The sequence below is a fragment of the Ambystoma mexicanum genome, chromosome 11 (genome assembly GCF_040938575.1).
Source record: "Ambystoma mexicanum isolate Mex_15411 chromosome 11, UKY_AmexF1_1, whole genome shotgun sequence".
In the NCBI taxonomy this organism is placed as follows: domain Eukaryota; kingdom Metazoa; phylum Chordata; class Amphibia; order Caudata; family Ambystomatidae; genus Ambystoma; species Ambystoma mexicanum.
Window position 1 is genome coordinate 656,023,340 of NC_090934.1, and position 13,418 is coordinate 656,036,757.

Here is a 13,418-nt window from a genome sequence, read left to right on the forward strand (position 1 = left end):
TCTTGGGATGTCATCAGCAAGACGACTACTTGGGCCACTCCATTGGCCTTCTGGAGGCACTGCTCCCTGGACAACAGCTCTAGGCACGATGCAAAGTTTGGTCAGATGGTTGTGAAGAACCTTTTTGCTTTGTCCTAGAAACGAGGCAGGTTATCACAGCTCTACCCAATTTTTTTGTTCAGTGGGATCGCCCACTCAGACGGAGGAAAGAAGATGGGATGTATGAGTAATTAAAGTTACTCACCGTAGTGACTAGAGTACTCATAGTCCATAGTCCCCTTTCCTCCATACGTCACACCCACCTTCCCCCGCTAGTATGCCAAAGAGATTATATTTTCTGAGAATAGCCAGGTATTTAAGCATCTGATGTGTTCAAAAGGGACTGAGGTGAGATGCCAGAGGGAGGGGCCTTGTTGGGATGTTCCCACCCCCGAGGCTGCTCCCCGTGCGCTGTACAGAATTTGAAGGGGAAGCTCCATTTTTTGCTGCCAAAGGTTCTGGTACCGTCCCCATGCTAGGCGACGCCCACAAGGATGGACGAACGGGGACTATGGACTATGGGTACTCTAGTCACTAAGGCGAATAACTTTAATGTATCCAACAACACTGGTCAAAACTATTAGCCGCATAGTGAAGTAACTCATCAAACTGGCCCACATTGGCAAAAAAAGTGGGCCACACTAGCATTTTGCATTTTTGGTTCGGGCATTGCCTTATGGGCCAGTTCGAGCCCTGCGTGCGCATTGAAGCATGAACATTTTTTGCCAGGAGCATGGCATGTTTTACTGGCATTTTTGGGCAAAGCCAACTTGAGTTTTAATATCTGAAGGAGGGTTTGCAGTAGTGGAAGGATACTGCAATGGGGCTGGCTGGGTCCTACTGTGGCATTGAATTTTGTACTGGGATAAAGCCAGATTTCTGAGTGTTTGTTCATGGGGGAGGACATATTTCCTTACTGTGGCATTGCATTGTTCTACTGGTGTTAAGGTCAAAGTCAACATAAGTGTTCTTACATATGCGGGCGGGAGCCTTTGTGCAGCCAGTATATCAATGTTTTCTTACTATTGCATGACATTTTCTACTGGCATTAGGGGGCAAATAAACATGAGTGTTCTTATATGGGAGATATGTGTAATGATAATGATTTATTTTTATAGCACTTTCGCCAAAGCACTGTACAGAGAACATATTTATATAAAAATATCACCCCACTGAAGATGGTACTCATTTATTGACTCCAGAAGGATGAAAAGCTGAGTGGGCCTTTCTGGGATTTCAACCTGTGAATTGCAGATATCACACAGATTGCTGCAGCAAGGGTTTAACCCCCTGAGCTATTGTACCAGGTAGCCAGCAAAGGCATGTTTTATTACTGTGGCATGGCTTTTTCTTTAACTGGCATTAAGGCAAAACAAACAAGAGCATGCTCTTATGTGAGGATACAGCATACATTGGCAGAGTCAGCGTGAACATGTTTTGTTATAGTATCTTTACTGGCATCATGGGCAAAGCAAACAGTAGTATTTTCTGATGGGGTATACTGGCATATATAGGAGCACCAGAATGGACGTGTTTAGGCACAATCAGTATAAACATTTATTTTACATTTGTGGGGTAGTGGCATACAGTGGGCAAAGGCATTATGAAAATGTGTATGAAAATGCTCTTCTGCATTGTTGATGACTTTGAATCAATGAACCTTTTTAACATTTTACCCTACAAAACCGATTGTAAACTGTGTTACTTTTTACCTAATCTATCACAAAATGTATACTGTTGAATTCACCATTTCAAAACTCTATTAAAAAAAAAATTCTCTGGGAGAGAACCCCTCTGAACCAACCTGAGTTGGTTCACTCGCCATCGCTAAGCTTGGTAGCTCCTACAGATTTGGTCGGGGGCAGAACAAGCTCAGTTCCCTCTTCAGGCTCCCCTTAGGGTTAACCCTACTATGTTAGCTCAAGGTCCCGCTTGTTACACAATCCTTGATACACCTCTGGTGAGTTGGGATTGAAAGATGCATCTAATTTTCCAAAGGAAGGCACAATATCTACGCAATATCTAGTTAGCCTACTGGGCTCCAGGTGGAGATAAACTCACTACCAACATTCAAAACTTCCATCCAACCCACCCAAAATGTTGTGGCTGGCTCCGCCCCTGATTACGAGATGCTCTGTAATTTAAATTATTTGATTTCATATATAAACATTTATTGTGTGCCCATTCAAAACAAGTGTGTTTCTTTGCACGAGGAAACAAAATCATAGTTCAAAGAATTGGGCGATATGTTTAAGGAAAAATGCCAACAATTTATTTAATGTTAAGGTAATCGTAAAAAAAATGAGTATTTCATTATGAGTGTTTTACTACTCGTTCTTAACAGTGTGTAATCTGGTTTAATCTTTAACACTGGGTTATTGGACAGAATTGTCGAGAATGTAATACATTATTTTGATCCTATTCTTAAAGCGCAACAACATTCCTAGCTACTTCATGTTACACCAAAATAGCACATTTAAACCATTCCAGTATTGATCAAGTGTGAAACAATATCATAAAGGTGTTATTAAATTTAGACTCCATGTAATCTAACACTATACGCACTGGACTGGCAACATTAGGCAAATCTAGGATACTGAGACGATTTTCCTTTTAATGTCGCGTACAGTAGTTACTTTACCACATGCCACCAAAAAGGGTGCTATTCATAGGTGTATTGCAGATCACGTTTACTGGAAGTGAAGTGTTAGTTAGCCAACGCACTATAAATGCAACCAGAAGGGAGATAGTCAAACGTAGACTTGAAAGCATTAAATATTAAATATACACGTTAAATATTAAATGCTATTATTAAATATTAACAAAGATAAACACATTCAATCTAAAGTAGAGAATATTAGGGCTATTTCAAGACTTGGACTCAAGCAAAAGAAGTCTAACCATAATGCCGACAGTCCTCCCCTCTTTCCCAGCAGTGGATACCACATCTGGAAGTTCAGCCAATTTTTCGTCAGACGGAGATTTAGAAGGCCTTGTCTTTCTGACGTTGGTTCAGTATTGATTCTTTCCAGAAGTGTGGGTAGCTTGACAGACGGCAGGCCCTACAAGATGGATGCTAAAATAGAGAGGCTTGGATGAAGTGACTGCTGAATGAAAGAGAAAGTAATTTACAGCCAGTAATACAACTTGCAGGAAGTCAGTAATGACCGGAGTCAACACCAAACCACATCGGTCTTTTACTCTCACTGATGGCTACTACGGGAGTAACTTAGCATGAATCTGTCAACAGGTCACGAAAAACTGGAATAGCCTCACCACATGCGCTCTGGATCACTGAAAACACTAACAATCACACTGCAAACCATGCATACACTTAATCCCCAAAGGGATGTAACATACAATGGTCCGAGTAGGGAATGAAGTGGGAAACCTTCCAATGTGTAAACAAAACACAAAGGGGCTCTTCTGCAAAAGCTTTGCCCAGAAGAACTGTGCCATAAATCTTGAAAAGGTATACTTTTACACCAGAATAAATAACACCTATTATAAAATCACTGTCTTGTGATTTACGTAAAAGCGTACGTACTTGGGCTCAAATGTATGCAGCCTGTTGAGCAATGTGGGCACTGTCAGGGGCATTAATGTGTGTTTGTGTATATTCACTGAACAACTTTAGTTAAAGTGCATTTAATTTGAACAGATTTAACGCAACAAAACCCTTGAAATTCAGCAGATGTGGGAAGTCATGAACAGCTTTTCTCGGCATGTTCCCGTTGCAAAGCCCATGATCACATACATATTATAAGAGAGGGGATTGCCAATGACACACCAAATGGCAATATCGGGGACATAGCATTTTGGTGGACATCAACAGGAGCGTGCTGAGTTTTTGCTGGTCATGACTTCCCACATCTGCTGAATTTCAAGGGTTTTGTTCTGTTAAATTCAGTGGTAAGAAACGCGTTTCCATCTTGCAAAAGATTTGCCAGAAAGTTCAATATAGCAACTATAGCAACTATAGTGGCCAAAACGGGAAGAAAATGTCTTGTCGACCACTGGTCCAAGCCGCGTCGTAGCTCCTCCTAGTGGATGGTACCCAGGACTCTGCGATGAGCTCTGTAGCTTGAGACGAAAAACATGGCAGCGCCCAGCATCTCCTGATATCCTGATATCCTGCACGCTATTAGCGGGAGAGTCCCTCTCACTCTCAGAGGATGAGATGACCCAGCTGGGTCCGTTAAAAGTCATTCTCCATCTGGAAGGACTCGAGGTATGTCTGTTGCCAGCTCCATTAGTGTTGGAAACCAAAATTGTGACTTCCACAGTGGTGCAATCAAAACCAATTCTACTTTCTCCCTCCGACACTTCGCTAATGCTCTGCTCAACATCACGAAGGGAGGAAACGCATAGGGCAGTATCCTGTCCACTCCTGGAGAAATCCATCCATGCCTTGAGCGCCTGGATCCAGCCTCCAGATGAAGTAGCTGGCTGTCTGCGCGTTGAGGTGAGACGCGAACAGATCTGTGTGAACTGGACCCCACAGCTGATTCAGATGCTGAAATACTTGTGTGTTCAGCACCCAGTCACTGGAGACTGTCAGGTAATGCGAGTTCCAGTCAGCCACTGCGTTCAGTGAACCTGGCTGATATTCTGCCATCACAGAAGTCCCTGACTAAAGGCAGAAATGCCCAAAGTCTTTTGTTAGTTCCGCTAGCAACTTGGATACTGTTCCTCCTAGGTGGTTTATGTACCTGACCGCTGATATATTGTCCATTTTGAGTAAGGCACATGAACTCACTCTCCCTTTCGTGAACGTCTTGATCCCGAAGAAACCTACTAGGAGTTCCAGACAGTTTATGTGAAGGTGGAGTTCTCCATTTCCCTCCAGTCTCCAGAGATCTGCATCTCGCTCCCCAGCCTATCCGGCTGGCATCTGATTCCATCAATAGATCTGGTCGATCTCTGAAAATGGCACGCCCATTCCAGGCGTCCATATTCTTCAACCACCATTCCAGTTCTGCAATGGACTCTTGATATAAGGGTATTTGCTGGTGGTATTTCAGACCCTGTTGCAAGTGATTGATCTTCAGCCTCTAAGGCACAATAGTGCAAGGGAGCTGGAAAGATAGCTTGAATCCACGTTTCTTGCATCCCTACTATCCTCGCTAGAACTCTGATCGATATCGTCTGCTTGCTCAAGCAATCTCGGATCTCCCTCTTGATGCCCCTTATCTTCCGAGCCGCTAACTCTAGCGTCACTTTTCTGGTATCTAGGACGAAGCCTAGGAAGTCCAGTCTTTGCGCCGGCGTGGTGTCCGATTTCTCCACATTCACTAGGAATCCTAGGGACGTCAGGAGGTCTTGTACCCTTCTCTCGGATCGCTGCTGCTACTGGCCTCATCAACTTGGTGAAAGCCCAGGGAGCTGAGGCTAGCCCAGAGGGCATTGTTCTAAATCGCCAGAGCTGCTTGTTCCAGCGGAAAACCAGGAAGGTCCTGAATTCCTCTTGCACTGGCATAGTCAGGTATGCGTCCTTCAAATTTAATCTTGTTAGCCAGTCTCCCTCTCTTAGGGAATCTCTGAGCTGGTGTAAGCCTTCCATCTTCAAGTGGTGGTATACAATCCAGCCGTTCAGCTCTTTTAGGTTTATGACTGGTCGCACTTTTTACTTTCTGTAGACAAGGAACATATTGCCCATGAATCTGGGGCATGCCCTACATCTCCCTATGGCTCCTCTAGTTGGCTCAGCTTGTGGTCTAGACTCTCGTGTTCCGCTTGCACTAGGTGTGGCTAGTGTGGCCAGTATGTCTGTACGGGCTGTTGGATAAATTCTAGCTGCAGACCTCTGACGGTTTGCAAAAGTATCGCTGGAAAGCGTGTGCCAATTGTCCCAGAAAATCACTGTTCTCCGCCCCACTGGTGGGTATTTCCTGACTCTCACCTGGTGTAAAGCTTTGGCGTCAGCCGGCTCCTCTTCCTCTGCGCCCTCTTGGGAATCGTCCTCTGGCCGGGAAGAAGGAGGCCTGCTGCTTATCTTCCAGTACTGTGCTCTGGCATTCTGGGGTCTTCTTCCTCTTTGAAAACAACTGGCTGCTCTACCCCGATAGTGGCCTGTCCCGGCAAAATCTCTGCCTGGGTAATTTTTCGTATGGACGCTTGCGCTTTCACCAGTGAAGTATAGGTGCTGAATAACCGGCCCACGGTCTCCCCAAAGAGGAGACCCTGTGCCGCTTCCCCCAGCTTTGTAGAAAGCTAGATCAATTAATTTAGGAACTATTTTAAGTAGCAAGCCTCTCCTCCTTTCCGAGGAAATGGCAGAGTTTGCGTTGCCTAGTAGGCCAACTGCTCTCTGTGCTCAGCTAGCCAGCATTGGGATTGACTTCTTCTCCAGTATCCATGGCCCTCTCTGCTAGATGCATTATTTTGGCTACTGGGCCACATATATCTAGTACCTTTTCCTGGCAACTCCTCCAGGACATGTCTATCCCATTTTGTGGGTCCTTGCTGGTCTTTGACACGAAGGTCAGCATCTTAGAGTCCAATTCTGGCGTCTATACCACCTTCCCTGGGAGGTCTGGTCACCAGCATGCTGCGTGGGGCGTTGGCTCACCTCCTTGTCCAGGGAACTTCCTTAGCCTTAGGGCCATGTACTGTGTCACTCTAGGGGAGGGCTATCAATCAGAGGATCTGGGGTTCCTGACACTGTCTGGGTCAAACATATCCATGATCTTCTCAGGCTCCTCATCCAGATGCTTCTCTTTGTGGGCTTTCTTACCCCCGCTGGGTCTCGCCCACTCTTCCTCTGCTTTCTCTTCCACTTCCTGAGGGGATAGGTCCCCCTCTGCCGGCTCCTCTTCTGAGCCAAGGTCTTCTTTACCGATATTATCTTCCACTGGGAAGGGGGTGGTGAGGCCTGGCACTGTCTGTCTTTGCAGGAATGCTTCTTTCAGCTGGGCAAAGGCGTCGACTGCCTCTGGGGTCTTCTCTTCTATCCCGTAAGGTCGACCCAGGGGGTAAATAGAGGTTTTCCTCGTTTTGGGTCTGGTTACTCCCCTTCGGCCCTGTTTTCGAGGGTCCTCTGGGCATGCTGTCAGTATCTCTGGTGCTCTCTCGTTGCTGGCTTAGCATGGTCCCAGCCTTTCCTGTAAGGGTTTCTCCCCTTGCGCCACGGCATCTATCACCAAGCTCCCCAGCACTTATTTAAAACTGGCGGTGAGGTCTGGAGGCTGCTCCCCCTCACTCCACTCGAATTTAGACATGTGCTCGTGTGCTGTGTTTCTGGTACCTGAATCAAGTGTCTCTTGCATGCCCACGGCTACGTTGACTAAGATGCTTGTGCCATAACTGTCTTTGTAAAGGACAATAATTTCCCCCCTTTTTTTGTGGCTAGCCCAAGTCTTTGTTTATTCTTATCTCTATTGTGGCCGTATGCCTCAGTTTCAGCCTGTCTGGGGCCAGTTCGTGCTGAGAGGTGCACCTCTCTGTCTCGTGGGTCGTATTCGCCGCTTATAGCTTTCCTGATCTACTAGATCAGCTGGCCTGTGCTGCTTGCTGTGTATGTTTTTGCAGCCAAGACTTATATTAGCTGATGAATGTAGTGCATGCTACGAAATTAATCTCTTATTCATAAATCACCGCCGGGCCCGGCATACACTCTTCACTGTTTCGGTTGCAAAAGTGATAACGCTGCGATGTGGCGCTCTGGCTCTGCCTCCCCTAGTGAGGGTGGGGGCTGCCGTGAATCGCTGAATCCCCGGATGTGCCGATAATGCGCCAAGGGGCTGCCCACCTCGGTGCCGAAACTATGGAAAATTTGCAAAATCGCAGTCTTCTCGCATGCCGACCCACGGTCATGCTGATTTAAATATGTTCTCCACCTCTGGTCGCTGCTAGTTGCGACTTGCCTACTTTACGAATAATTAACAATGCATACCGAAGTTACAGTAGCTATATAAGCCTATATATACACGTATACGATATAACATTATATATAAATCCCTTATTTCTGTATAACAGCTAACTAACTATGTACAATACACGGAGAAGTGTTAAAATGGTACTTATTTGCTGAAGAGCAGTAAAAGAAGAGGAGGATTCCAGGAACAGGAAGAGTGTTTCAGTGTTTTCTTATGTTTTTGTTGAAACTGCTGAGGAGTAAGTAAATAGAAGTTGAATCATAATGCTCGCCTCCAGTCTTGACATAGAATTGTAATTGTTTATTAGTATTGCACTTATACACAAGTGAACTGCTTCAAAGCGCTTCAAGGCAGGAAAAGAGCAAGGGAATACAGTAATCACTCTTAGGCCTTGAAGTTTCCGAATAATCTAACAAAAAAGTAACTGGCATTCTAGGCCTGACGGAATTTCTCATAGTGCAAGTGCATGAAGTGTTTCAGGCTCAACCAAACTAGAATGGGGAGACAAAGGGGGGAAAAGACAGAACTTACTAGTCCTTGTAAATTTGGGTCATGCAAGTGTACAGACAGACGAGCGAGGGAGGGGGGGTAAGTGCACCCAGTCCTCATGGAACGTATGCTGAAGTGCAGTTGAATGAACATAGTGCAGAGGCCTGGAGGCAAGTGTAAAGACTGGTAGCGGGAGCCTGGGACCTGGGAGGCTCTGAGGACCAGTCAACAAAAACGAACAGAGTTAGTGAAAGGAAGGAGAAGTGAGGTAAGAGAGAAAAAGAGAGGAGGTTAGAAGGGGAGAGGGAGAGAGAAGGAGGAAGCGAAGAGGAAGGTCTTGAGGAGTTTCTGGAACTTGCTCCGGCTCAAGGTGGAGAGAGGCAGGGAGGCTGTTCCAAAGGGAGGCACCTGCAAAGGATAACGATCTACCCACAAACCTCTGCTTAGAAAAATGGCTCACCCGCAAAGAGGCGGAGGCGGAGGAGGACGAGTGGAGGGCTCTAGAAAGAGAGCATTTCAGATAGTGCAGGCCCTGGCCCCAGAAGGCCTTGTGGACTATGAAGAGGGTCTTGAACTTGATACTAGCAGCCACAGGGAACCAGTGAAGGGATTTCAGTGCCAGAAAGATGTGGTCCCTGGGCTTGAGGCCAAGGATACGTTTTACATTTAAGAAAGAGACTGTTGCAGTTGTCCAGCCTAGAGAGAACAAGGGATCTGGAGATGTGGAGCCTTTGGGGGAAGGTGAGAAAAGGTAGAATACCTCTGAGGAGGTGAAGCTGGTAGTGAGACTTTTTAGAAACGTCTGAGATCTGAGAAGAGAAGGAGAGAGTGGAGTCAAAGAAGAACCCCCAGATTGTTTGCCTCACTAGCAGGTGAAGGCACAGAGCTAAGGGATGCCAGTGGGAAATTGGGAAAGGGAGAGCAAGGGTCCCAATGAGGATGATCTCTGTCTTACTGGCATTGAAGGAGGGATCATTAGTAGCACACCAAGATTGAATTGCAGAAAGACAGTCTACATTGAACGAGGAGGAGGAATAGGGCGAGGGTAGCCGGAAAGAGATCTGTGTTTCATCCGCGTAACACTGACGGTTGGAGGTGAAGGTAGAGATCCTGTGGGCCAGAGGGACCATGTAGACATTGAAGAACCATAGGTAAAGCTTAGATCCCTGGGGGACACCACAAGTAGAGAGAGTGGTAGAGGAGAGAAAGGGCCCAAGTTCAATGTGGAGGGTAAGCTGAGAGATAGATAATGTCTACAGGAGTTTGCGCTGGAAAGGGGTGATAGAGATCGGGCGATAGTTTGCCGGGATAGAAGGGTCAGCAGAGGGGTTTTTGGGCGGAGCATGAACAATAGAATGCTTAAGTGAAATGGGGAAAACTCCAGTGGTGAAAGAGAGTTTTCAGAGGTCGGCCCAGGCTGGAGCAAGAGAATAAATGTTGTCCTTGATGGTTTTTGCAGGGAATTGGTCAACATGTTTGGATGAGGCTTTCATGGACAAGACTTGTCTAGAGACCTCCTCGGGTGTGACAGGGGAGAGTGAGGAGAGAAGAGGGTGGGGGTGGCCAAGAGGGGCCCAAGAGATGTGGGTGCTTGCAAAGGTGCAGGGGAGAGAGAGACAGTGAAATGTGCAGCCAGGGCCAAGCAAAGGGCCTGGGTGGCTGCAGTAGAGGAAGAGCCTACAGTAGGATTGGCCACTTCCTTGCAGACTTTGAAGAGTTCAGCCGTGCTGTTAGATGCCGCTGAGATGCAGGCTTGAATATTGACTCTTTTCTTGGAGCAGATACAGAGTCTATATTGCGTTTGAAGAAGGCGGCAGGCCAGTTTGTCAGATGGTGCACCTCAAGATCCCCATATCTGTTCCACTGCTCTACACATTCGTTTATGGGCAGCCAGCTCGGAGTCGTACCAAGAGTTGCACTTTTTTGGAAGGCTTCAGACGGTCCCTTATGACAGGTGCAAGAATGTCAAGAGTGTTGGAAATGGAGTGGTGAAAGATAGACAGGGCTTTGTCAGGGTGGGAGTCAGCTGCAGGAGTAGAAGAAGGAGAGTAAATGGATGCAAAGGCGGCCACTGTCACTCTTTTCATGGGTCAGATGACCTTGAAGGCAGGAGGCAGTAAAGGGTGTGCCAGTGCTAGAGGAGAAGAGAGCTTCATGTGGGAAGAGAGAAGAGAATGACCAGTCTAGGAGAGTAAAGTAGTGAGAGGGATAGAGAGATGGATGTCTGTGGAGATACAAGCATCTAAGGTGTGGCCAGCGGTGTGCATCGGGCCAGAAGGAAGAATTGAGAGAGAAAGAGAGTAGCATAGGTTGCAGAAAGGACCTGAACAGTAAGGAGAATCAAGGTGGATGATAAGATCCCCCGCCAGGAGGAGTTGGGAGGAGGAGGAAAGGAGAGAGGAGGCCAGTTCAGCAATTGAGAGAGGAAGAGGGTGGACTGGCCTGGCGGCCGATAGAAAGTGGCCACAGTAAGAGAGGAGAGAGTAGTGAGAGCCTGCCGACCAGACATTCAAAGGAAGAGTGGGCCTATGTGGGAATGATGGAAACAGGGATCCACCCGGGAAAGATCAGGGCTACTCCCCCTCAGAGAGAATCTTGTAGCCTTCAGGTAGAAGTGTGTCAAAACTCATGACAGAATTGTCCTTGAACCTTGTCTCAGTAAGGGCTAGGACATCGAGATTCAAGTGTTCAAGGGGCAGATATCAGAGGAGTGTTTGACAGCAGATCGAGAGATAAACGTGGCAATGTGGAGCAGATTGCTGTTTTTGAGAGACTTAGGAGAGGGGGCTCAGGGGATAGTAGTCCTCCCAGTAAGTGGAGAGAGTGCCTGAGAGATAGAGGTGGGAAGGGGCAGAGGAGCCAAGTCTGACAAGGATGTCGGTGATGGAGTGTAGGCAAGGGGGCCAGGACAGTAGTAGATAACAAGGGAGCTAGTGTAGGAGGGGCCACAGAGGGCGAGGGGGCCACAGAAGCAGCAGCAGTGGCCGGAATGGGCACCAGAGTGGTGGAGGCTGACAAGGTTATCAAAGCAGTGCTTGTAGGCAAGAGAGTCTGTACAGTAGCAAGCGACAAGCGGTCAGCAGTGAGAGAGGCAGTGAGGTTAGTGGGAGGCAACATAGCCAGGGTGGGCATAGCTGGCAAGGGAGCCTGGGCGGTCAAAGAACCAGGTGGCAAGGGAATCAGTGAGGAAGAAAGTGGAACATTGATAAGGCAAGGAAGGAGCCTGTCAAAAAGTAAGAGGTTGGATTTAGGCCCTTGTACCAGGATAGTACCATTTCAATAGACATTTATGATGATTCTGGTGTTGGAGAAAGAGGCAAGAAGGATCTCCCAGTTGGTGCACCATTAATATGAGAGGAAGAGTAAGGAGAGAGCAGAGCAATCATATGCTGAGTCCATAGGCCAGGAGAAGGAAAAATAAAGAGAATGTTGGTGAGAGTCTCTCTTGCGGAAGCACTGACGTTGTTGTCAGCGATAATAAGGCCTGGGTCAGAGCCCAGTATGTCCTTCTTAAGTTTCTTCCTGCCAGACTTAGCGAGAGGAGAAGGATAGGAATTAGAGAAGCAGTTAGAGAAGAGAGGAGAGATAAAAAGTGCCATAGTGCTGGGCACAGTGTCATACAATTAATCCAGGTAGAGCAGGTGAGGTGCGTGGGAGGAAGCAGGCAAGGAGGGAGCAAGCACAAACAGAGGCACAACAGGACTGGGAAGAAACAGTCAGAACTGAAGAGGGTGGTGGCACAGAAAACAGACCAGAACAGAGAGCAAAGGGTGTAACAAGTCAGAGCAGCCCAGAAAATGCAGGATGAGCACACACCTAAATTTGATTTTAGCTAGCAGCAAAATCAATGTACACACCTAAATTCGATTTTAGTTAGCAGCAAAACGGTGAAAGATGAGCACACATCAAAATTCGATGTTGGCTAGCGGCAAAAACAATGCAAACACCTACATTTGAAAACTAGCATGTTTTCAGTGAATTTCAAAGGATTTTTATACCATAATATTTGTACGCACCATAAACCAGGCCATGGCCACTGGTCGCCCCCTTCGGCTGTATCCCCCTGTAAATAATTGCCGATTGTTACTTTTAGACCCATTAGGTGGACACACCCATCGGCCGTTGCCACTATACATGCCTTTTGGGTCCACAAGCCAGGGCCTTTGACACTGGCCATGTCCACTCTATATTTTAAAACAGTAAAGGGCCTCTACCCATGGCCTTCACCATGGCCATTGGCCACGGCCTTCGGTCGTGTCCACTGCATATGTACCCCCAATATGTTCCCTTTTGACCCACTAGGTGGCAACAGCCTTTGGCTGTGGTCACTATACATATCTTTTGGGCTCTCTAGCCAGTGCCTTCGACCCAAGTAAGTGACCCACTGTGTATTTCAAAATGCTGCTGGGCCACAAAGGCCATGGCCAGTGACAGGGCCTTTGGCCGTGACCACTTTCCACCACGACCTCACTGTAGCTGTACAAATCATTTTTTTTGTATTAATCCAATATTGTTTACTCTTTTTTAAAATGTAACTTTTTTCCACTAACCACAGTTATCTTGGTAATGTACTGCAAATACCCACAGTTATCTGTAGGCACCCGAAACCCCCAAATAACTGTGGTTATCCATAAAAACAGTGAAAATAAAATCTTCCCTGCCCTCCCAGGTACTCACCAAGTGTCCCCTCTCTTTGGTATGCTCCCTCCAACCCCCCCAACTCCCTTTTCCCTTCCTAGCCCTCTCCCATTCCTCCCCAACACTCAGAGCTCTGTGTGATGCACTTAAATTCCCGATCAGGCTTTCTTTCACAACCTTTTTTTTTCTTGTACCCCACCCAGCTGCAGAGAGGCACTTTCTACTGCGCATACTTTTCACCAGCCTTCACAAGCCAAAGGGCCAAAACATGACTTGACTAGTTGGCCTTCTAGGAGCACACTTTTGATGATGTTTGTCCAGTGGGTGACTGTCTGTGGTTCCTGTCCCTGGTTTGGGCTTGGGTGGTCATGGTGG